Raw genomic sequence first — 24,343 nt, 5'->3', positions numbered from 1 at the left:
ATTTTGATTAATATTTTTAAAATTTTTAATTTATTAATTTTATAAAAAAAATCACTGTAACACCACAAAATTTTAAATTTTATGAGGATTTTTGGTATTTTAATTTTATTTAAATTTTAGGAATTTTTTTGAGATTTTTCGGATTTTAAAAATCGGGTTAGATTTTCCGAAAAAAATAAACTTTAATGATTTTTAAAAATTAATTTAAAGACCACGTGGCAAAACTAAAAATATATTTGGAGTCTATGTATTTTTCTGAGTTTTCTGGAATTTTTTCGGAATTTTTGGACCTCGTTTTCGGTCCCGAGGTAGAGTAAAAATTCAAAATTTTGTATTCTGAATCAAACCGGCCGAATCGAACCGGACCGGTCGAATCGGACCGGCCTTTTTCCTTCTTCCCTTTTTCTTCCCCGCGCGCGTTGTCCCTCTCCCTTTTCTCTCTCGTTTCTCTCTCCTCCCCACACCACCACCGCCACACTTGACCCCAGGCGCCGCCTAGCCCTCCCAGCCGGCCGCCGCCCAAACGGCCGGAAAAACGCGCGCGAAACGCCCCCCTGCGCGCGCGCGCCGCTTCGACTTCCCCGGCCAAATCCGGCCGATCCGGCCACCAATTGGACCGGGTCTTGTGTCCAAAATCATCTACTCGGCGAGAGCTTTCCATAGACACCAAGAACGCCGAAATCCATCGAGCGGTTTGTCCGATTTTTGCTCGGGAAGATTTTAGCCCATTTCGACTTTTGGGCTAGATTTCTCGAAAACCGTGAATCCCACGAGAAAACCGAGGCCACCAGCACGCTCCATTCGTCGAGAGCTTCGCAACGACATAAATTTCGAATTTTTCCGACACCGTTTTTCGGTGGGTCCCACGGAACTTCGCAGTGTTTTTCCGAGCATTTAATGAGCTTAGAAAATTCTGAAAAATTTATGTACTAACCCCCGTGTTATGGGCTTCGTGTAGGTATCCTCGATTCGCGGAAATTCGACAGTTGACCGGGTCTGTAAATTTCGGGCCAGACAGACCCGTTACCGGAAAAGTCTCCGAATTGGACCGAGATTTTGGCTAGCCCCCCATTGTCAGACGTCCCGAGCGCGTTCCCGAAGTCGGAATCGGCAAAGGTAAACCCGAACCTTGCTTTTTCGTAATTTTCTAGTGCTTAAATAGGATTAAAAATCCATAAAATATTCGTGGTAGCTTAGAAAATTACGATTCTTTTTGCAATAGCTTAGTAATATTGCTAAGGACCGCGGGGCAAAGTTTTATAATTTTTAGAGCTTGTTTGGGCAGTTTTTGCAAAAATGATCAATAATAAGGACTAAATTGAAATTTTGCGTATTGTGATGGATGACTGATTTGATGGGCCCAGGAGGGGCTGTGTGATGTGATTGAGTTGTGGGCATATGGATTGTGAATATAGAAGTGTGTTTTGAGCTCTTTTGCAGGTTGGGTAGGTCCTAGATATATGGGAGACTCTGCCCGATTTTCGGCACGACTTAGGACGTATTGGTCTTTTTCTTTGTTTGTATTGAGTCAGATTGTATTAAATAATTGTAATATAATTGTCAGGTGAGCCGGGACAGCCTTCTTCCTCCGCCCAGCCGCCTCAGTGACCATCGTCAAGTCTGTGAGTAAAATATTAATTTTAATTGTAATTTCGATATTATTATATGTTCAGCATGCCCATGCATCACTTATATGCATATATTTATGTAGTTAAACTCTAGGCACGATTTATGTTGCATTCATAACTGTTGATGTGCCATGGATGTTGTTGTGGTAATTTGGAGCAGTGTGCGTGCGTTGGCGTGAGTGTGATGTGGTGTGGACTATGGATAGGGCCAGGCGATCACGCTTGAGTAATTCTGGACCCGATCCTTCGAGGGGTAGTCACGGCTTGAGTAATTATTTGGGACCCTCGATTTGGTTATTAAGTGGAAGTCCGAGCTTGAGTAATTCGGCACTGGGTTGGATTTAAGAGAGTCGTATAGGGATCAGCTCCCATATGTTATGATTGATACTACAGGGTGTGTGAGTGCTCCAAATTACCTTTTTGATGTTATGATGTGAAAATGTTGTTGATGTTGCATTTCACTCTACAGGGTGCATTAGTTCTAGATAGTTATAAAGATTATGGTTAAAATTGATATTTTACTCTCTGAGTCGAACGCTCACTCCTGTTCAATATTTTTTTCAGGCTACAGGAGGATTTTATTTTGGTTAACCTGCTTTTCTCCCTCGCAGGTCAATTATTACTGTTTGTATAAACTTGTTAAATCTTAGAATTTCCGCATGTGTTAGAAATGTTATTTGATTTGGGTCTGTAAACTAAATTATTATTTTGGGACCTGTAAACTTAATATGCTATGCATGTTTGATGGATTGGATGAAGGAGCTGAGCTCCTATTTATTATTATGTTGATGAGTATGTGGAGGGTGAGCTGAGCTCCCCAATTGACTATATATTGTGTTTACAGGTCGGGTGAGTCGAAAACTCCCCGTTGGTAAGTCCATTTTATGGCCGGACTCTGTCCATTTGGTTTCTTGAAATTGGGCCCAAATGGGCCTTAGAGTTGGGTTAATGAACAGTTAGGCTTACTACGGGCCTCGGGGGCTTTAGGCTGGCCCAGGTCCTAGTGCCGGTCCGGTCCATAGGTTGGGTCGTGACAAATATGGTCCACCCTCCACAGCAGTAGCAGTCCACCGCACCAAGAGGGGAACCTTACAAACAGATCATAAATTTTAAGAAGTTGGTGCCTGGTACTTATGATGTGTCAGACGATGCATATCGGTTTACGATTCCTGCAGACGGCAGAAATCTGATTGGTGATAGAAGATTGATAGAGTGTATGCAGCATGTCATGGGGCCTATGCCTAGACAATGGATGAATGACTACGTGTTACCCCGGATGGAGGGTTTGACATGGGCTCAGTTTGTGGAACTTTTTATCAATCGGTTTGCGCCAGAAAGCTTCAAAGATCAGAAGCAGTGGGCCTTTGAGGCCTTAAGACAGAATGGCAGGTCTGTAGATGAATATGCTCTGCAATTTACGGAATTGAGCAGATATGCCCCTACAGCAGAGCTACGAAACTATGAAGGTGAAGAGGTTCCTAAAGGGGCTTGACAGAGGTATGTGAACTCGGCCATGATGTCGGATCGATCTTTTGATGTGGTGGTTGATCGAGCAGACAGATTGAGATTAGCTATCTGCGGATGACAGTGGGAGAGCAAAGAAAAGCAGGCGAGAGGTTCTCAGTGTCCCTTCCATGAGAACTCCGGACAGTGGTGGTCGGGGTAATTACAGAGGAAAGGGTAGGAGCAAGAGAAGTGGTTTTAGACACAGACCACGAGGATTCAGACCAGTGCGGATCGGCGGTGGTCACGATTCGAAGTCTGGCGGTTCAGTGCAGTTCAGATCCTCTTTGCACCGTGTGCACAGTGTGGAAGAGGACATTCAGGACCTTGTTTGATGGGGTCGAGTATGCTTGTGTGTGGCCAATCAGTCACTTTGCTAGGAATGCCCCATGTTGTGAGCCACGAGATGGGGTCACGAGTTACATTGCAAATGTTCCTCGCCGATTGTATCCGAGTACTTCCAACATGGCAGATCGATTCGATGTGGCCAACAGGCCGAGGACAAGGGGCGTGGATTTGGAGGCGGTCGAGGTAGAAGTCGATGCAGGTTCTGCCACTCAGGGTAGGGGTCAAGCTCGAGTTTTCACCCTGACCCACCAGGATGCTCAAGCTTCAAATGCAGTTGTGGCAGGTATTCTTTTGGTCTGTTCTTATGAGGCTCGTGTTTTGATAGATCCAGGTGCTACGCACTCATTTGTCTCCCCTGTGTTGGCCATGAGGTTGGGTAGAAACCCTACAACTTTAGAATGTCCTTTGTCGGTAGCTACCCCACTTAGTGACAACATAGATGTAGATATGGTTTTTCTGGGTAGCCCAGTATTAGTGGATGGAAAGATCCTCCCAGCAGACTTGGTTCCTCTACCAGTAATGGACTTTGATGTAATTTTGGGGATGGATTGGTTGGCAACTCACTATGCCACTTTAGACTGCAGGAACAAAAAGGTGTATTTCCACATACCTGGTGTGGAAGAGTTTAGCTTTGATGGTGACAGGAGCGTAGCTCCATATAACTTGGTGTCAGCAATCAGTGCCAGAAAAATGTTGAGGCGTGGATGCCAAGGGTATTTGGCATTGGTGAGAGAGACATCTGTAGAAGGTGTCAGCATGGAAAATGTTCCTGTTGTCAGAGAATTTATGGATGTCTTCCCAGAGGAGCTTCCAGGGTTGCCACCAGGAAGGGAAATAGAGTTTTGTATTGATGTTGTGCCGGGTACGAACCCCATATCCATGCCACCTTACAGGATGGCACCAGCAGAATTGAAAGAGCTGAAGGAGCAACTACAGGAGCTTTTGGACAAGGGTTTCATACGTCCGAGCACTTCACCCTGGGGTGCTCCTGTTTTATTTGTGAGAAAGAAGGATGGGTCATTGAGGTTGTGCATTGACTACAGACAGCTGAACAAGGTGACAGTGAAGAACAAGTATCCACTTCCTCGGATCGATGATCTGTTTGATCAGCTCCAAGGAGCTAGATTCTTTTCCAAGATAGACCTGCGATCAGGCTACCATCAGTTGAGAATCAGGGATGAGAACGTGTCCAAAACGGCTTTCAGGACAAGATATGGTCATTATGAGTTCTTGGTGATGTCTTTTGGACTCACTAATGCACCAGCAGCCTTCATGGACTTGATGAACAGGGTGTTCAAGCCATTTTTGGACCGTTTTGTCATCGTATTCATAGATGACATTCTGGTATACTCTCGGACCGAGGAAGAACACGTGTGGCACTTGAGGATGGTGTTGCAGACGTTGAGGGAGCAACAGCTATATGCCAAATTTTCAAAATGTGAATTTTGGCTAGAAAGCATCTCATTCTTGGGACACGTGGTTTCTAGTGATGGCATTCAAGTGGATCCCAAGAAAATTGAAGTCATGGCGATTGGCTTAGGCCTACAATCCACCGAGGTGCGAAGTTTTACGGGTTTAGTGGCTACTATAGGCGTTTTGTACAAGATTTCTCCAGATAGCGGCTCCCTAACTAAGTTGACCGGAAGAATGTTCCATTCATTTGGACAGATGATTGTGAGGTGAGTTTCCGAAGCTTAAGGAGTGTCTAACCACCGCCTCGTGTTGACACTACCTGTGAGTGGTGAAGGATACACCGTGTATTGTGACGTCTCCAGAGTTGGCCTAGGGTGTGTCTTGATGCAGAATGGAAAGGTAGTGGCTTATGCTTCAAGGCAGCTGAAGAGGTATGAGCAGAACTACCCCACCCATGATTTGGAAATGGCGGCTGTAGTCTTTGCACTAAAAATCTGGAGACACTACCTGTATGGTGAAGTGTGCGAGATATACACCGACCATAAGAGTTTGAAGTACATCTTCCAGCAGAGGGACTTGAACTTGAGACAGAGGAGATGGATGGAGCTTCTGAAAGACTATGATTGCACCATCTAGTACCACCCTGGAAAAGCCAATGTTGTGGTAGATGCCTTGAGCAGAAAATCTTCTGGCAGTTTGGCGCACATTTCAGTAGAGAAGAGACCATTGATTCATGAGGTACATGAGTTGATGGATCAAGGTTTAATCCTAGATCTGTCAGGAGAGGGGGTATTGTTGGCTCATTTTTCAATGAGGCCAGACTTGAGGGACAGAGTTAGAGTTTCCCAGCACAGAGACCAACAATTGATGAAGATCATAAAAAGAGTACAGCAAGGTGAAGGTGGTGAGTTTGGATTTGCTAATGATGGCGCCCTAGTGCAAGGTTCTAGGATATGTGTGCCCGATGTGGACAACCTCAGGAATGAAATCATGCGAGAGGCACACTACACATCGCATGCAGTGTCCACCTGTTCCACCAAGATGTACCATGATGTGAAAGATAGCTATTGGTGGAATGGCATGAAGAGAGACATAGCGGACTTTGTGTCCAAGTGCTTGACTTGTCAGAAGGTGAAGTTTGAACACCAGAGACCGTCAGGGAAGCTGCAAGAGCTCCCTATCCCAGAATGGAAGTGGGAAATGATCACTATGGATTTTGTGACTGGGTTGCCTCGTACCACGCGAGGATATGATTCGATATGGGTAATTGTAGACCGCTTGACCAAATCAGCTCACTTCTTGCCTGTAAAGACTACATACTCGTACAAGATGCGGCTCTACATTCGAGAAATAGTCGATTGCATGGAGTTCCGCCCATAATATCCGACAGAGGGCCCGATTCACTTCTCGGTTTTGGAGAAAGTTGCAGGAGGCACTTGGCACCTGATTGAACTTCATGACGGCTTTCCACCCTCGCAGACGGGACGGTCAGAAAGGACAATCCAAACACTGGAAGACATGCTTCGCATGAGTGTCTTGGATTTTGGAGGTCAATGGGATGAGCAGCTAGCTTTGGTGGAGTTTGCCTACAACAACAGTTACCACTCCAGCATAGGGATGGCACCCTATGAGGCATTATATGGAAGAAAATGTAGGTCTCCTCTGTGTTGGACAGAAATGGGGGAAGCGAAGGTGCATGATGTAGACCTAGTGCAGTACACTTCAGAGGTAGTTCCTTTAATCGAGGAACGATCAAGACACTTTCGATGAAGCAGAAGAGTTATGCACGGACCCAGACGGAGGGATGTGGAGTTTGCAGTGGGCGACTATGTATTCCTGAAGGTTTCTCCAATGAAGGGAGTCATGAGATTTGGAAAGAAGGGCAAGTTGGCACCTCGGTATATTGGACCTTTTGAGGTTACGGATAGAGTTGGAGCAGTTGCTTACCGGTTGGAGCTACCACCCAACCTTTCTCACGTTCATCCCGTGTTTCACATCTCCATGCTCAGGAAATACATTCCCGATCCTTCTCATGTACTGCAGCCGGATGTGATAGAGCTAAAAGAGAACTTGACATTTGAGGAGCAACCTGTAGCCATAGTGGACTACCAAGTGAGACAGCTAAGATCCAAACAAATCCCTATGGTTAAGGTTTTGTGGAGGAGTCAGTCAGTGGAAGAGTGCACCTGGGAGTCAGAACGGGACATGTGTAGCAAGTACCCTTATTTGTTCAATGTATAATCATGTGTTTTATTCTGCCTTGTGTAAAATTCGAGGACGAATTTTCTGTAAGGGGGGAAGAATGTAACACCACAAAATTTTAAATTTTATGAGCATTTTTGGTATTTTAATTTTATTTAAATTTTAGGAATTTTTTTGAGATTTTTCGGATTTTAAAAATCGGGTTAGATTTTCCGAAAAAAATAAACTTTAATGATTTTTAAAAATTAATTTAAAGACCACGTGGCAAAACTAAAAATATATTTGGAGTCTATGTATTTTTCTGAGTTTTCTGGAATTTTTTCGGAATTTTTGGACCTCGTTTTCGGTCCCGAGGCAGAGTAAAAATTCAAAATTTTGTATTCTGAATCAAACCGGCCGAATCGAATCGGACCGGATCGGACCGGTCGAATCGGACCGGCCTTTTTCCTTCTTCCCTTTTTCTTCCCCGCGCGCGTCGTCCCTCTCCCTTTTCTCTCTCGTTTCTCTCTCCTCCCCACCCCACGGCCACCACCTTGACCCCGGTAGGCCGGCGCGCCCGACCCTCCCAGTGCGCGCCCTAAACGCAATGGAAAACGCGAGCGAAATGCCCCCCTGCGCACGCGCGCCGCTTCGACTTCCCCGGCCAAATCCGGCCTATCCGGCCACCAATTGGACCGGGTCTTGTGTCTAAAATCATCTACTCGGCGAGAGCTTTCCATAGACACCAAGAACGCCGAAATCCATCGAGCGGTTTGTCCGATTTTTGCTCGGGAAGATTTTAGCCCATTTCGACTTTTGGGCTAGATTTCTCGAAAACCGTGAATCCCACGAGAAAACCGAGGCCACCAGCACGCTCCATTCGTCGAGAGCTTCGCAACGACATAAATTTTGAATTTTTCGACACCGTTTTTCTGTGGGTCCCACGGAACTTCGCAGTGTTTTTTCGAGCATTTAATGAGCTTAGAAAATTCTGAAAAATTTATGTACTAACCCCCGTGTTATGGGCTTCGTGTAGGTATCCTCGATTCGCGGAAATTCGACAGTTGACCGGGTCTGCAAATTTCGGGCCAGACAGACCCGTTACCGGAAAAGTCTCCGAATTGGACCGAGGTTTTGGCTAGCCCCCCATTGTCAGACGTCCCGAGCGCGTTCCCGAAGTCGGAATCGGCAAAGGTAAACCCGAACCTTGCTTTTTCGTAATTTTCTAGTGCTTAATAGGATTAAAAATCCATAAAATATTCGTGGTAGCTTAGAAAATTACGATTCTTTTTGCAATAGCTTAGTAATATTGCTAAGGACCGCGGGGCAAAGTTTTATAATTTTTAGAGCTTGTTTGGGCAGTTTTTGCAAAAATGATCAATAATAAGGACTAAATTGAAATTTTGCGTATTGTGATGGATGACTGATTTGATGGGCCCAGGAGGGGCTGTGTGATGTGATTGAGTTGTGGGCATATGGATTGTGAATATAGAAGTGTGTTTTGAGCTCTTTTGCAGGTTGGGTAGGTCCTAGATATATGGGAGACTCTGCCAGATTTTCGGCACGACTTAGGACGTATTGGTCTTTTTCTTTGTTTGTATTGAGTCAGATTGTATTAAATAATTGTAATATAATTGTCAGGTGAGCCGATGACCTTCTTCCTCCGCCACTCGGTAACCATCGTCAAGTCTGTGAGTAAAATATTAATTTTAATTGTAATTTCGATATTATTATATGTTCAGCATGCCCATGCATCACTTATATGCATATATTTATGTAGTTAAACTCTAGGCACGATTTATGTTGCATTCATAACTGTTGATGTGCCATGGATGTTGTTGTGGTAATTTGGAGCAGTGTGCGTGCGTTGGCGTGAGTGTGATGTGGTGTGGACTATGGATAGGACGGGGCAGTCACGGCTTGAGTAATTCGCTGGGACCCGATCCTTCGAGGGGTAGTCACGGCTTGAGTAATTCGCTGGGACCCTCGATTTGGTTATTAAGTGGAAGTCCGAGCTTGAGTAATTCGCTGGCACCAGGTTGGATTTAAGAGAGCTGTATAGGGGATCAGCTCCCATATGTTATGATTGATACTACAGGGTGTGTGAGTGCTCCAAATTACCTTTTTGATGTTATGATGTGAAAATGTTGTTGATGTTGCATTTCACTCTACAGGGTGCATTAGTTCTAGATAGTTATAGAGATTATGGTTAAAATTGATATTTTACTCTCTGAGTCGAACGCTCACTCCTGTTCAATATTTTTTCAGACTCTGAGGAGGATTTTATTTTGGTTAACCTGCTTTTCTCCCTCGCAGGTCAATTATTACTGTTTGTATAAACTTGTTAAATCTTAGAATTTTCGCATGTGTTAGAAATGTTATTTGATTTGGGTCTGTAAACTAAATTATTATTTTGGAACCTGTAAACTTAATATGCTATGCATGTTTGATGGATTGGATGAAGGAGCTGAGCTCCCATTTATTATTATGTTGATGAGTATGTGGAGGGTGAGCTGAGCTCCCCAATTGACTATATATTGTGTTTACAGGTCGGGTGAGTCGAAAACTCCCCGTTGGTAAGTCCATTTTATGGCCGGACTCTGTCCGTTTGGTTTCTTGAAATTGGGCCCAAATGGGCCTTAGAGTTGGGTTAATGAACAGTTAGGCTTACTACGGGCCTCGGGGGCTTTAGGCTGGCCCAGGTCCTAGTGCCGGTCCGGCCCATAGGTTGGGTCGTGACAATCACAATAATCAAATATGGTATATCATTTTTTTTTCTGGATTCTATTTTCAGAAATTAATGAAATTTTTGTTTAGTTGTTGAAATGAGAAGAAACCCGATAAATTTTTTAATTTATTTTGATTTAATTTAATGTAATTAATTCCTCAATTTATTGTAAAATGTATTTTAATTTAATCTAAAATCAAACTAATCAATTGCACACCATAAATCAATAGTTGGCATTCTTCATTCTTAATTTGCATAAGAAAAAAATTATTATTTAGTTTATATATTTTAATAAAATTAATTATTTGATCAATATATTTTAAAAAATATATTATTTAGTTGATGTATTTATTTTTGTTAAATTATTGAGTCTATTCGTCAATTTTTTTTTATTTTTCATGTCATTTAAATTACTATTTTATCCTTCAATTTTATGGAAACTAATTAGTTGATCTCTATATTTGAAAAAATATTACTATTTAGTCTCTCTATTTTGATGAAATTAATTAGTTGGTCCATATGTTTTGAAAAATATACTATTGGATAAAATAGAAATTTTACTTGTGAAAAATAAATTTGAATTTATATATTTTTTTTAAATTTTTAATTTTTTAACATTATTTTTTTATTTTTTCTACTGAAAAATAATTTTCGTTAATTAAGGAAATTGATGCATACATTTTGCATAGTCATTTAGGTCTAATTTTATAGCCATTTTATTCTATTATTAGTTATTTTTAGCTAATTTCATTAGTAAATTAGTTAGTTTTTCATAATTGTCGATTTTGGATTAATTTGTAATTTTTACTTTGTTTTGTAGGAAAAATGGTGTTTTTGAAGGACTGAAGAGAATTTTGCCATTGAGGAGTGTCTTCTACAGCCAAAGATGTCAAAAACAAGTTTTCAAGCTGAAATATGCATTGACCAAATTGTGCATAACTTGCCGCATAAGCTATGCAGATCTGCATAAGGAGAAAGATCATCGTTCGAACCCAAATTAAATGTGCATAAGGAGATCGCATAGCTTATGCACATTCTCGCCTCCCTTATGCACCTTCACGGAATTGTGCATAACCTATGCACCAAGTCATGCGATTTCGCATAAGTGACTCGAGAATTGAAAATCGCATAAGGGATGCATAACTTATGCGATCCACTTATGCGATCCCATAAAGAGTTCATTAATGAGTGTGAAGATTCCCTCAATTAATTCCTCCTAAAACATACCATTTTAGGGCTCCATGTCAGAAAAATGCTATAAATAGTCCCATTTTCCCATTTTAGAGAGGAGACAAGGAGCAGAAAAGGAAAGGAGAAGAGAGGCAGAATTTGAGGAGTCACTTTCACCTTCCACACCATTTTCAACCAAGATTTGCAGATTTCTTTCTTCTCTTACATTTTTCTACATTTCTAGTGTTTAATTTCTTACTTCTTAGCTTAGATTAAAGCTTTATTTCCATTTAAACTCATCATATCTTGTAAGCATTATGGATAGTGAATAGTTTACTTCTGATTCTGGAGTAAGGGTTGTAATATTTGAGATATTTTGTGGATTTTGATTGGGTAATCCATATTTTGTGGTCTTAATGAGTTTTATTCATTTCTTGTATGCTTAATGACATGCTTAATGTAGGATCCCATTAAGTGATGTTCTTAATCCATGGTTGAAGCACGAAAGGAGAAGGCCTTGTGATAGATAATCAAGAAATTGGACTTAATTAACTTAGACCTAGAAATAGGCTAAGGATTAAGAGGATTCACAGATTAATTAAAGAACTTAATGGGTCTTAATTAATTCTAACTCCACGAAAGTAGGATTAGTTTGATTAAGGCACTCTTTGTCTCACTCGAAAGGGAATTCAAAGGATTTAAGAATTAATCTCCTTAAAACCCATAAGTTTCATAAAATTGGATAACCGATTTAAATCCCAAAATAGCTCGAATATGAAATCCCGAACTCCGGAATCGCCTTTTTACCATTGTTAATTTTCAATTGAATTTAATTGATTGCCATTTTCGATATTGCCATATTTGAACTTGCCTATTTCAATTTGATGCAATTTTAGTTTAATGCAATACATTGTTAAATAGAATATTGATTTTGCACATATAGATTTTACGCTCCATTACTCATCAATTCACTTCTTTAATTTCATAGATACTTCGATTTAGTCAACTTTTATATCAAAAATTCAATCATTAACACGACTCCTCGTGGGATCTATATTTTTCTATACTACTTGTACGACCCGTGCACTTGCGGTAGGGACGCATCAAGTTTTTGGTGCCGTTGCCGGGGAGTTGTTTGTTTAATATTGAATTTTTGATTATTTTAGTTGTTTATAGTTTATCTTTGTTATCTTTTCATTTTGTGTTTGTTTGTTCTTTTTCAGGTACTTTTAATCTTTTATGAGAAGAGCTAGAAGCTCAAGTGACACATCCTTATTGTTCAATCCTGAAATTGAAAAGTTTTGTAAAGCCAACAAGAAAGAAACCAGAAAAAGGAAGGAAGCTTTGAGAGAGATTGAAATTGAAGCAGACATGGCTGATGAAAGAATTAGAATTGGTGTTGGTAATGCTGGAAATGGTCAAAACAATGAAAATGAAGCCCACGGAGAAGAAGTTGTTAATGCAAACGTGCTTAGGGGAAGTATGATGGATCATGCTTTTCCTCGTTTTGATGACTTGAGAGAGAGTATAGCAAGACCAAGAATTGATGCAAATAGCTACAAGATGGATTTTGGAGTTCTTTAAATGATTCAAAATTCTCAATTTGGAGGACATCCTTCTGAAAATCCACACACACACCTGAAGAAGTTTGCTATGATTTGCGACATGCAAAAACAACCTGGAGTGTCTGATGATGCAGCAAGATTGAAGCTATTCCCATTCTCTTTGAAAGATAGAGCATTGGATTGGCTTGATTCTTTACCTCACAACTCCATTACAAATTGGGAGCAACTCACTGATGCATTTCTTGCACAATATTTTCCACCTGGAAAAACTCAAGAGCTGAGGAATCAAATGACAGCTTTCAGACCAAGAGAAGATGAAACTCTCTATGAGTCATGGATGAGATGGAAGGAATTAGAGAGATTATGCCCACATCATGCCATTCCAAAATGGATGATAAATCAGAATTTCTACACAAATGTCACTCCTGCAATCAGAGGAATTATTGATGCTCAAACAGGAGGAGAATTTATTATAAAGCATGAAGATGAAGCTTATGAGCTATTGGAGAAAATTGCAAAGAATACTCATCTTTGGAGTAGTCCAAGAGGACCAGCTCCAACTCAAAAGAGGCAAGCTGCTGGAATGTGTGATCTTGACCCATTCAACATGATTAATGCAAAGTTTGATGCACTTACAAATGTCCTTGCTAAGAAGATGGAAGATTTGAGTATGTTGGTTAGTTCATCATCATCAGCTGGAAGTTCACAACAAGTGGCTTATGCAGAGGAAACTACCAGCTGTGGAGTAGACTATGGAGAACAAGCAGCATATGTTGGTAATTATGGAAACAAACAAATGGGGAATTCTTATTCTCAAACTTACAATCCAAATTGGAGGAATCATCCCAACTTTTCATGGGGAAATCAGCAAAGTCAAGTTCCAAATCAGAATTTTCAACCACAACAGCAAAGTCAAGTTCCATATCAGCAAAATAGGCAACCATTGCCTAATTTTCAGCAGAAAAATATGAACCCTCCACCAAAACAGCAAGAACGAAATTCCATCACTGAAGCTTTATTGCAACAGATTCTTGCTAACCAAAATAAGCATGATGAGGAGATGAGAGAGATGAAAGCAAGGCTGGAACAGATGCAATCACATAGAGAATCTTTGGAAAACCAGATTGCACAACAAGCATCTTCCTCAAGTGCTAAATCTTTTGGAAAACTGCCAAGTCAACCAGAAAACCCAAGAGAGCAATGTCAAGCTATTACTTTAAGAAGTGGGAGAGTTGTACATAATGATGGGAGTGAAAAACACGAGAAGAGTGAAAACAGTGAGAAGAGAGAAAATGAGAAAAATACTGATGAGAGTGAAAAACAAGAGAGTGCAGAAAAATGTAAAGAGGAAATTGAAGAGAAGGAAGAGAAATATATACCTCCTGAACCCTACAAGCCACAACTTCCTTTCCCACAAAGATTTCACAAAGCCAAGCTTGATAGGCAATTTGGGAAGTTCTTAGAAGTTTTGAAGAAACTTTACATAAATGTGCCTTTTGTTGATGCTCTTTCACAAATGCCCTCTTATGCAAAATTCTTGAAAGAAATTCTCTCAAACAAGAGGAAACTTGAAGATGATGAAACTGTAGCTTTAACTGAAGAATGTAGTGCTATCCTTCAAAGGAAACTTCCCCCAAAGCTCAAGGATCCAGGGAGTTTTTCAATTCCATGCCACATTGGGGAATCATGTTCTACAAAAGCTTTATGTGATTTAGGGGCTAGTGTTAGCCTTATGCCCCTTTCCATTTATGAGAAGCTCAACATGGGAGATCTTAAACCAACCCACATTTCTCTTCAGTTAGCTGACAGGTCAATTAAGTATCCTGAAGGGATTTTAGAGAATGTGCCTCTGAAGGTTGGGAAGTTCTACATACGTGTTGACTTTGTCATCTTGGACATGGAGGAAGATTTTAATATTCCAATTATCTTGGAAAGGCCTTTTCTGGCTACAGCAGGAGCATGGATTGATGTCAAGGGAGAAAAATTAACTCTTAGGGTTAGTGAAGAGCAATTGGTTTTCAATATTAATAACACTATGAAAAAGCATCATTCTGAAGCTGATACTTGCTTGAGAGTTGATATCATTGATGAGCTGGTTGAAGAACACTTCAGAAAGAAATATCCAGAAGATCCACTTGAAAATTGTTTGGTTCATGGAGGAGGCATAGACTATGACAACCCTCATGTAGCTGCATATGCTCAACACTTAGAGGGAAGTCCACCATTCATTTCTGCTCCAGTTTTTCAACTCACACAAAAGGAAAAAGTCGAATTTAAGCAACCATCATTCAAGGAAGAAGATGCACCTAAGGTAGAACTTAAGCAACTTCCTTCTCAGCTCAGGTATGAATTTCTTGGCACTAATAACACTTATCCAGTAATTGTAAATGCAAACTTGAGTACCTTAGAGGCTGATAGGTTGTTAAGAGTGTTGAGACAATTTAGAAAAGTCTTGGGATACACCATAGATGACATTAAGGGAATAAGCCCACACTTTTGCATGCATAGAATCATTTTGGAAGAAAATTGTAAGCCATCTATTGAACATCAGAGGAGGTTGAACCCAAATATGAAAGAAGTTGTTAAAAAGGAAATTTTGAAGTTGCTTGATGCAGGGATCATTTACCCTATCTCAGATAGTACTTGGGTGAGCCCAGTACATGTTGTCCCAAAAAAGGGTGGAATAACAGTGGTCAAAAATGAAAATAATGAATTAATTCCCACCAGAACAGTGACTAGTTGGCGAATGTGCATAGATTACAGAAAATTAAATGTTGCCACTAGAAAAGATCATTTTCCACTTTCCTTCATTGATCAGATGTTGGAAAGACTAGCTAGGCATTCTTACTTTTGCTATTTAGATGGATATTCAGGTTTTTTTCAAATCCCTATCCATCCAAATGATCAAGAGAAAACCACTTTTACTTGTCCATATGGAACCTTTGCTTATAGAAGGATGCCATTTGGGTTGTGTAATGCACCAGCCACTTTTCAAAGGTGCATGATGGCAATTTTCTCAGATTTCATTGAAGACATAATGGAGGTTTTTATGGACGATTTCTCTGTTTATGGATCTTCATTTGATATATGCTTGGTTAACATTTCTAAAGTTTTGCAGCGATATGCAGATACTGACCTTGTGTTAAATTGGGAAAAGTGTCATTTCATGGTTCAGGAAGGGATAGTGCTTGGACATTTGGTGTCTAACAGAGGAATAGAGGTTGATAAAGCCAAAGTTGAAGTGATAGAGAAGATGGCTCCTCCTACCAATGTCAAGGGAATTCGAAGTTTCCTAGGACACGCCGGGTTCTACAGACGCTTTATCAAGGATTTTTCTAAAATAGCTAAACCTTTGTCTAATTTGTTAAGTAATGATACACCATTTGTATTTGACCAAGAGTGTTTGGATGCCTTTTGCAGGTTGAAGCAAGCTCCTATCACTGCACCAATCATGCAATCACCTGATTGGAGCCTACCTTTTGAAATTATGTGTGATGCTAGCAACTATGCAATTGGGGCTGTTCTTGGTCAAAGAAAGGACAAAAAGGCTTATGCTATTTATTATGCTAGTAGAACACTGGATGAGGCTCAAACAAATTATGCAACAACTGAAAAAGAATTTTTGGCAATTGTCTTTGCATTGGAAAAGTTCAGACCTTACATTATTGACTCAAAGGTGGTTATATTTTCAGATCATGCAGCCATCAGGTATTTGCTCCATAAAAAGGAGGCCAAACCTAGGCTCATTAGGTGGATTCTGATGTTACAAGAATTTGATTTGGAGATTAGAGATAAGAAGGGAGCTGAAAATGTAGTTGCTGATAACCTTAGTAGGCTGAAATTGGATGATGAAGAATTGGATGAAATCCCTATTGATGAGTTTTTCTTGGATGAACAACTTTTCTCTCTTGTTGCTAAACTACCTTGGTATGCAGACTTTGTGAATTATCTATCTTGTGGAGTTTTACCTCTAGGTATGACATGGCAACAAAAGAAAAAGTTTTTGCATGAGGTAAAATTTTATAGGTGGGATGACCCTTTACTCTTTAGGAGATGTTGTGATGGTCTAATTAGAAGATGTATTCCTGAAGAGGAGGTACAGAGTATTATGCATCATTGCCATGCTTCTGATTATGGAGGTCATTTTGGAATCTCTAAGACAGCTAGTAAAATTTTGCAAGCTGGTTTCTTTTGGCCAAATCTTTTTAAGGATGTGAGGAAATTTGTGTTGGATTGTGATAAATGTCAAAGGAGTGGAAATTTGTCAAAAAGAGATCAAATGCCCCTAAATAATATTCTTGAAGTGGAATTATTTGATGTTTGGGGAATAGATTTTATGAGGCCATTCCCTCCTTCATATGGTAATAGATACATCTTAGTTGGGGTTGACTATGTGTCAAAGTGGGTGGAAGCTATTGCAACTCCAACTAATGATGCTAGAGTGGTAGTGAAATTCTTAAAGAAATTTGTCTTGAGCAGATTTGGAGCTCCTAGGGCTATAATTAGTGATGGGGGTTCCCATTTTTGTAATAAGCAATTTGAGAGCTTAATGAGGAAGTATGGTGTAGTGCACAAGATAGCTACCCCATACCATCCTCAAACTTCAGGACAAGTTGAAATTTCTAACAGAGAGCTCAAGCATATTTGGGAGAAAACAGTGAACAATTCTCGGAAAGATTGGCCTATCAAACTAGATGATGCTTTATGGGCATATAGGACTGCCTACAAAACCCCTATAGGAACTACTCCCTTTAGGTTGGTGTATGGTAAGTCTTGTCATTTACCTGTGGAGCTAGAACATAGAGCATATTGGGCCATTCAAACCTTGAATTTTGATCTTAAGCAAGCTGGTGAGAAAAGGTTGTTACAACTTAATGAGCTTGAGGAATTGAGGATAGATGCTTATGAAAGTGCCCGTATTTACAAAGAAAGAACTAAAGTTTGGCATGATAAGCATCTGAGGAAAAAGGAATTCAAAGAAGGTGATTTAGTTTTGTTGTTCAACTCAAGATTGAAATTATTCCCTGGAAAACTTAAGTCAAGGTGGACTGGTCCATATAGAGTTTCTAAGGTTTTCCCTTATGGAGCAATTGAAATTTGGAGTGAAAAATCTGGGAATTTTAAGGTCAATGGGCATAGATTGAAACATTACATAACTGGAGACCCAATAATAGGAGCAAGCTGTTACAAGCTCTCCAATCCCTCACCTCTTTTCAGTGAAATTCATGAAGAGTCCAGCTAAGGACTATAAAATAGCCCTCTTGGGAGGCATCCCAAGTCCTTTTATTTTGCTTTTGCTAATTTACTTTCATTTTCATTGATTTTGTTTTATCTTAAATCTCCCCAAATTCAATTTTTGACATTGTTAAATCTTGTCCCTTGTAGATGTAATTCAATGAAGAAAGGCTGGTGAACTGTTGGGGAAGTAATTCTTAACTTGAAAAATTTTGTCCTTCAAAAGAACTGATAAGTTTTTGCTGCATAATCTGTGCAGGAGCTGCAATCTAGTTCATGCAGAGGAAAAATGAAATCTGCAGCAAAAAGGGTGTCTGCAGCAAATGGCTTGTATTTTTGGTGAGGTTGGATGTATATCAATGGAGGAAGGTTGGTGAACTGCTGAAGTTGCTATCTGGTTTATGCAGAGCAGAAAAATAGAATCTGCAGCAGATCACTTAAATTCTTGGTGAGGTTGGGTGTGTATTTTTTTTAATACTTGTGCTTATAATGTTAATATGGTGGTAAGTGAGACATTTTTGCAGTTTTGAGCTTCTTTGGGTTGTAGAATTCAAGGTAGAAATGCTGCATTTTCTTGGCAAAACTTGGAGAGTTCATTTCTCATTTGTGGTTAGATGCAACTTTATGCAGATTTTATGGAGTTTTATGTGCTAAATGTTGATTTGCAGAATTTGACTCAAAATGGCATAGTTCTCAAAGGTCTTTTATGTAGGATCCATTTTTACATGCTTGTGTGATGCATTTTTGATGAACTTTGTATATATTGATGTGTTTTTGGTGAAAATATCTCATGGTTTATACTTCATGGAATTATATTTCTTCATTCTAGGGTATTTTTCACCCTTGCAAATCATGTTACATTGCAATCTTAATCTTGTTGAATTGTGCATAAGCAACTGCATAGCTTATGCAATCCTGCATAACCAAAATTCTTGCCATTTTTCACCCTTATTGCAAGTGCATAAGGAGAGTGCATAGCCTATGCAGTTCTGCATAACCTCATTTTGTCAAATTTCATATCTGTCAAAACTTGCATAAGGTGAGTGCATGACTTATGCACATTTGCACATCTTCAAATTCTGCATTTTCTCTCTGCAGAAATGCATAAGGAGGGTGCATAACTTATGCACTTCCGCATGACCAAAAACTTTGAATCTCCAAACCTGCCGAGGGGTGCATAAGCAGAGTGCATGACTTATGCACTTCTGCATAACCAGAAACCCAGAAAAACCAAACCTGCCGAGGGGTGCATAAGCAGAGTGCATGACTTATGCACTTCTGCATGACCTGATTCTCTGAAAAACCAATTCTGCCGAGAGGTGCATAAGGGGAGTGCATAACTTATGCACTCCCGCATGACTTCACTTCCCAAATTTCAAAAGTTGCCGAGACCTGCATAAGCAGCGTGCATGGCCTATGCACTTCTGCATGACATATTTTTCTGAACTTCAAAACAGGGCAACACTTGCATAAGCTACTGCATAAGCTATGCACATGCATTTTCCCCTTATGCAGTCTTTTACAAAACCCATTTAAATCAATTTTTTTTTCCTTTCTCTTTCCCACCTTCACCCCGATAAACCCTGTTCACTGTCATTTTTTCTCTCACAATCCTCATCCCGGCATAACTCCTCCTCACACCTTCTTCTCCATTTCGATTCTCACTACACTTGCCCTAATTCTCATTCTTCTTCGATTTTCTTCATTTCCGCCCTTATCTCTTCCATCTTCTCCATCGGCAATGGAGTCACCTCCCCATTCCCGTCCAGCTTCTCCTCTCGAAGTCTCGCCATTGTCAACGATACCCCCCACTCCCAATTCTCCTCCACAAGCGACGCCCCCACCACCTCCCCCAACCACATACAAACGCAAAATCCGGTCAAAATCCGTGCGACCCATGTCCTCGGCCCCTCCTCTGTCCAAACGCAAAGACCCACCCACCCCATTGTCGGAACCTCCTCCCAAAAAGCCAAAAGCTCCAGCCTCTACACCCTCTTCCAGCAAAAAGACAATTTCGGCAACCTCATTTGTATCAAAGCTACCTTGGCCTCTCCCTGATACGATTCAAAAAGCAGCTTTTAAGCGACTTAAGGATAGGAAGGTACAACCCACTAGGTATATATCTGCTGATGCTTTACAATCTCTTGGTTTATTTGACAATGTAGTTGCATATCTTGATGGTATGGGTTGGACAGAATTTGTGCATAAGCAAGAGATAGTTTATCCAATTCTAGTTTTGGAGTTTATTTCTTCATTCTCTGCTACCCTCAACTTGCATGATGTAAACCATAAGCCAATTATGAAATTTAGATGCTTGGGGCAAAATAGAGAGCTGTCATTAGACCAATTTCATAGCATTTTCGGTTTTGGCAATTGATGGGTTATTTAGAGTACCACATATTGGAGTAGAGGTAGCCAACAAGGGCATTTGGAATGCTGCCCAATTTTAGAGAATCATCACAAACCAACCTCAAACTTTCTCTGCTGGACGATCAAAAACATCCCAAATACTTGACCACACTTAGGTTTATTCATAGGTGATGGCTAGCACCATATTGGGCGAGAGGGACTAGTTCTTTGTGGGAAAATCTGAACTATTTATGTTATGGTGTGTATTTCACAAAGTTAAGGTATCTCCTGGTTATTTCTTTTGTGAACATGTGCTGCATATTGCCACCAAATCCATAGGTGACATTGTTTTGGGTGGGCTCATCACTGTCATAGCCAAGCATTTTGGTTTTAATCCTGCAGAGCACTCAATACCAGCACTTGAGGACACTTCATATTTTGATACTGCACACTTAACCAAAATAGGGTTCAATTTGTCATGTTTTGATCTGTCCACCTGCGTGGCCAGAGCCTATTGCACAACCGTAAACCCAACCTTTCACATCAGTCCCACAGCACCCTACTACACCTACCCCACCCCCTCAGCCTGCTCAGGACATTCCAGCTACCTCTGCTCAGCCCATACCTCCTACAGCTGAACCTTCCTCATCCACAGCACCTCCTGCATTCAACACTAAAGCCTTATTCACCTATCTTGAAAGGCTTAGTGATGACATATACTTTGTGGATAGGAAGCTTGACACTGGTCTTGATACACTCAAGGATCGTCATGATCAACTATTTGACCTTGTCATGGAAACCAGGGACAAACAGAAAGAACTGAAGGAGATGGTGAAGCAACTCATGATCTTTTTGGGCATGCCACCCCCACCTCCATCACCTCCTCCAGCACCATCATTTCGACAGCCAGCAGCAGCCACCAGCCCCTTAGCAACATCATTGGACAAAGGCAAAACAATAGACATAGATTAGCTTCTGTTTTACTTTTGTTCAATCTTGTAGGACCTTTTCTTTGTAAATATGTTCAAACATTTATAGTTTGTTTTGGATTATGTTTGTTTATTCTGAATTAGTTTGTTTTAAATTCTGTTTTTCTTGAAGTTTTATTAGATAGCTATTACATTAGTCTTCTTTGATTTTCATTGCACTTATTGCCCTTTTGTACATATTTGCCCATACTCTGTATATATTTCAATACTTCTACTGCTGGTTGTACATTCCCCTTGCCAATTCCCATGCAGCAGCTTTTGTATACACTGCACAGGTTGTATTCCCCTTATGCAACTGTTTTGCATAGCCTGTGCAACCCTTTCTGCTACTTATGCAGCACTGCACAGGTTGTATTCCCCTTATGCAACTGTCCTGCATAGCCTATGCAACATATATTGCCTCTTATGCAGCACCGCATGGCTTATGCACCTTACCTATGCACATGCTCTGGACAAAGACTTAGTGCATAACCTGTGCAGTTTCTTATGCATCCCTTTATCTTGAATTCTCATCTGCTACATACCAAGTAACTCTTTCTTTTTGCTCTTAATCTTTACAATTCCTGGTAATTACCATTTCCTTTGACTTTTGATAACACATTGCATGAGACATTGAGGACAATGTCCAATTTTGAGTTTGGGGGTGCACATTCTGATTTTTGCTTTATTTTTGCTTCATTTTTCACATTTTGAGTATAGGAACATCTCATCCCATTTCATTTACATATATTGTAAATATTTTACATATATTTCCACACATACATATACATAACACATTTACACACACATTATACATCACTTAGAAATTGTACACATTGCATACAAATAGACTCCCTCCATTTAGTTAATGCATTACTCTTTTAGGAATCATGCATCATGCATTAAAATCTTTTGCCAAATCCCTTGAGTATTGAAAATGTGCCTATGAGAATGATTTGACTCACCCTTTAGTTGGGTTTGTGGATTGAAAGTTTCCTAAAAGGTGCAAGGTTTTGAAGTGTCTATCCCTTGCCTATATCTTCTTAGCCAAAAAGCCACCCAACTAGTCATTTGGAGAAGAAAGTGTTTAGAGGGAGTTATTGGATATAAAATAGTCAAATGATGTCTCACCAATCCTAGAACAAATTTTCTAAACCTTTCAAGGCGAAATACCAGCTTGTACTTGAAGAGAGAGATGATTAGGCATTCTTTGATTTAAAACCTTTGGCCCTTTTTCCCAATTAAAATTTACCCTTGCAAACCCCTTTGAACCTTTTTATCCCTAATTTTTCTTGAAATCCTTATTACTACCTAGCCAATGAACCAAACACTCCAACCCTTTTCATGAGAATAATTATTCATAATATTAGGTACATAAAAAATAAATAAATAAATAAATAAAAATACAATAAAAGGGAGAAGAAATACTTGTCACCTTGTAAAAGTGCTAGTATATGTGCTTTTCACCATTGTCATTCAAAATGAAAGAAATCCACCCAAAGTATTAAAAGAAATGAGTTTGGGGGTGGCATTTTTAGGGACAATCATCAAAAGAAAATGCAAAATACAAGTCTAAAGTATCAAAATGTCCCTCCATTTTATGTGTCTTGTAAAATATGCTAGCACTTGACAATCCTCATTATGTATTTCTCTCTCCTATATATATATATATATAAAGAAAAGAGAAAAAGATATAATAAAGTGTACCTTATGTTTCAAAATTGCAACATATTCTCATGCTTTGAATACTTTTTACCCATTTTTCTTCTTAGCCTCTTTTTGAATCCCATGGCCCTATTATATCCCTAAAAAGACCTTTGATCTCTTGATAGTACTTGCTACATTAGTGGAGATAGGAGTAGGGAATTTGCCTATGGGATTGGAAAACTATTCATCTATTCATTCAATTCCATCATTCCATATAGAGACACTTTGACTATTAATTGTTCTAGAATTCCTTTTGAGCATGACCCTCTCTTTTGATTGGTTGGTTTGGAGATTTTGAATGATAATTGACTTGATGGCTAAGCGGTGAAAACTTGGATAAGCATTAAATTCTTTGCATTTTGAAGGATGGGTATATGGATTGCTGGTATAGCTGAAGGTGTGTTAAGTTACTTCAATTGGTAATTTTCATAACTCTTTGGATAAGGCACCCCTAAAAACTTTGCACCACATTTTAAAGTTTGCTTGAGGACAAGCAAAAGCTTGAGTTTGGGGGTATTTGATGCATACATTTTGCATAGTCATTTAGGTCTAATTTTATAGCCATTTTATTCTATTATTAGTTATTTTTAGCTAATTTCATTAGTAAATTAGTTAGTTTTTCATAATTGTCGATTTTGGATTAATTTGTAATTTTTACTTTGTTTTGTAGGAAAAATGGTGTTTTTGAAGGACTGAAGAGAATTTTGCCATTGAGGAGTGTCTTCTACAGCCAAAGATGTCAAAAACAAGTTTTCAAGCTGAAATATGCATTGACCAAATTGTGCATAACTTGCCGCATAAGCTATGCAGATCTGCATAAGGAGAAAGATCACTGTTCCAGAACCAGCCGAAATGTGCATAAGGAGACTGCATAGCTTATGCACATTCTCGCCTCCCTTATGCACCTTCACGGAATTGTGCATAACCTATGCACCAAGTCATGCAGTTTCGCATAAGTGACTCAGAACGGCCAGCGCATAAGGGACTGCATAACTTATGCAGTCCACTTATGCAGTCCCATAAAGAGTTCATTAATGAGCTGGCAGAAGATTCCCTCAATTAATTCCTCCTAGAACATACCATTTTAGGGCTCCATGTCAGAAAAATGCTATAAATAGTCCCATTTTCCCATTTTAGAGAGGAGACAAGGAGCAGAAAAGGAAAGGAGAAGAGAGGCAGAATTTGAGGAGTCACTTTCACCTTCCACACCATTTTCAACCAAGATTTGCAGATTTCTTTCTTCCCTTACATTTTTCTACATTTCTAGTGTTTAATTTCTTACTTCTTAGCTTAGATTAAAGCTTTATTTCCATTTAAACTCATCATATCTTGTAAGCATTATGGATAGTGAATAGTTTACTTTTGATTCTGGAGTAAGGGTTGTAATATTTGAGATATTTTGTGGATTTTGATTGGGTAATCCATATTTTGTGGTCTTAATGAGTTTTATTCATTTCTTGTATGCTTAATGACATGCTTAATGTAGGATCCCATTAAGTGATGTTCTTAATCCATGGTTGAAGCACCGAAAGGAGAAGGCCTTGTGAT

The 24,343-nt window shown here is 39.7% G+C and overlaps 1 long non-coding RNA gene and 1 other non-coding gene across 3 annotated transcripts; one reads left to right on the top strand and one right to left on the bottom strand.

Moving 5' to 3' along the window:
* Positions 1 to 510: 510 nt before the first annotated feature.
* LOC131174501 (uncharacterized) lies at positions 511 to 2,405 on the top strand. Of its 2 annotated transcripts, XR_009144823.1 has the most exons (4): positions 511 to 856; positions 959 to 1,116; positions 1,565 to 1,622; positions 2,193 to 2,405. It is a non-coding gene; the product is annotated as an uncharacterized LOC131174501 (long non-coding RNA). The 2 variants fall into 2 exon arrangements; XR_009144822.1 differs by lacking the exon at positions 2,193 to 2,405 and having other exon boundaries at positions 1,565 to 1,824.
* A 10,405-nt stretch (positions 2,406 to 12,810) lies between these two features.
* On the bottom strand, positions 12,811 to 12,917 carry LOC131175129 (small nucleolar RNA R71). Its single transcript, XR_009145290.1, has one exon. It is a non-coding gene; the product is annotated as a small nucleolar RNA R71 (small nucleolar RNA).
* Positions 12,918 to 24,343: the final 11,426 nt, after the last annotated feature.

The sequence above is a fragment of the Hevea brasiliensis genome, chromosome 16 (genome assembly GCF_030052815.1).
Source record: "Hevea brasiliensis isolate MT/VB/25A 57/8 chromosome 16, ASM3005281v1, whole genome shotgun sequence".
Classification (NCBI taxonomy): Eukaryota; Viridiplantae; Streptophyta; class Magnoliopsida; order Malpighiales; family Euphorbiaceae; genus Hevea; species Hevea brasiliensis.
The sequence above is the reverse complement of the archived record's forward strand: the minus strand, read 5'-3'. Positions and strand labels throughout refer to the sequence as shown.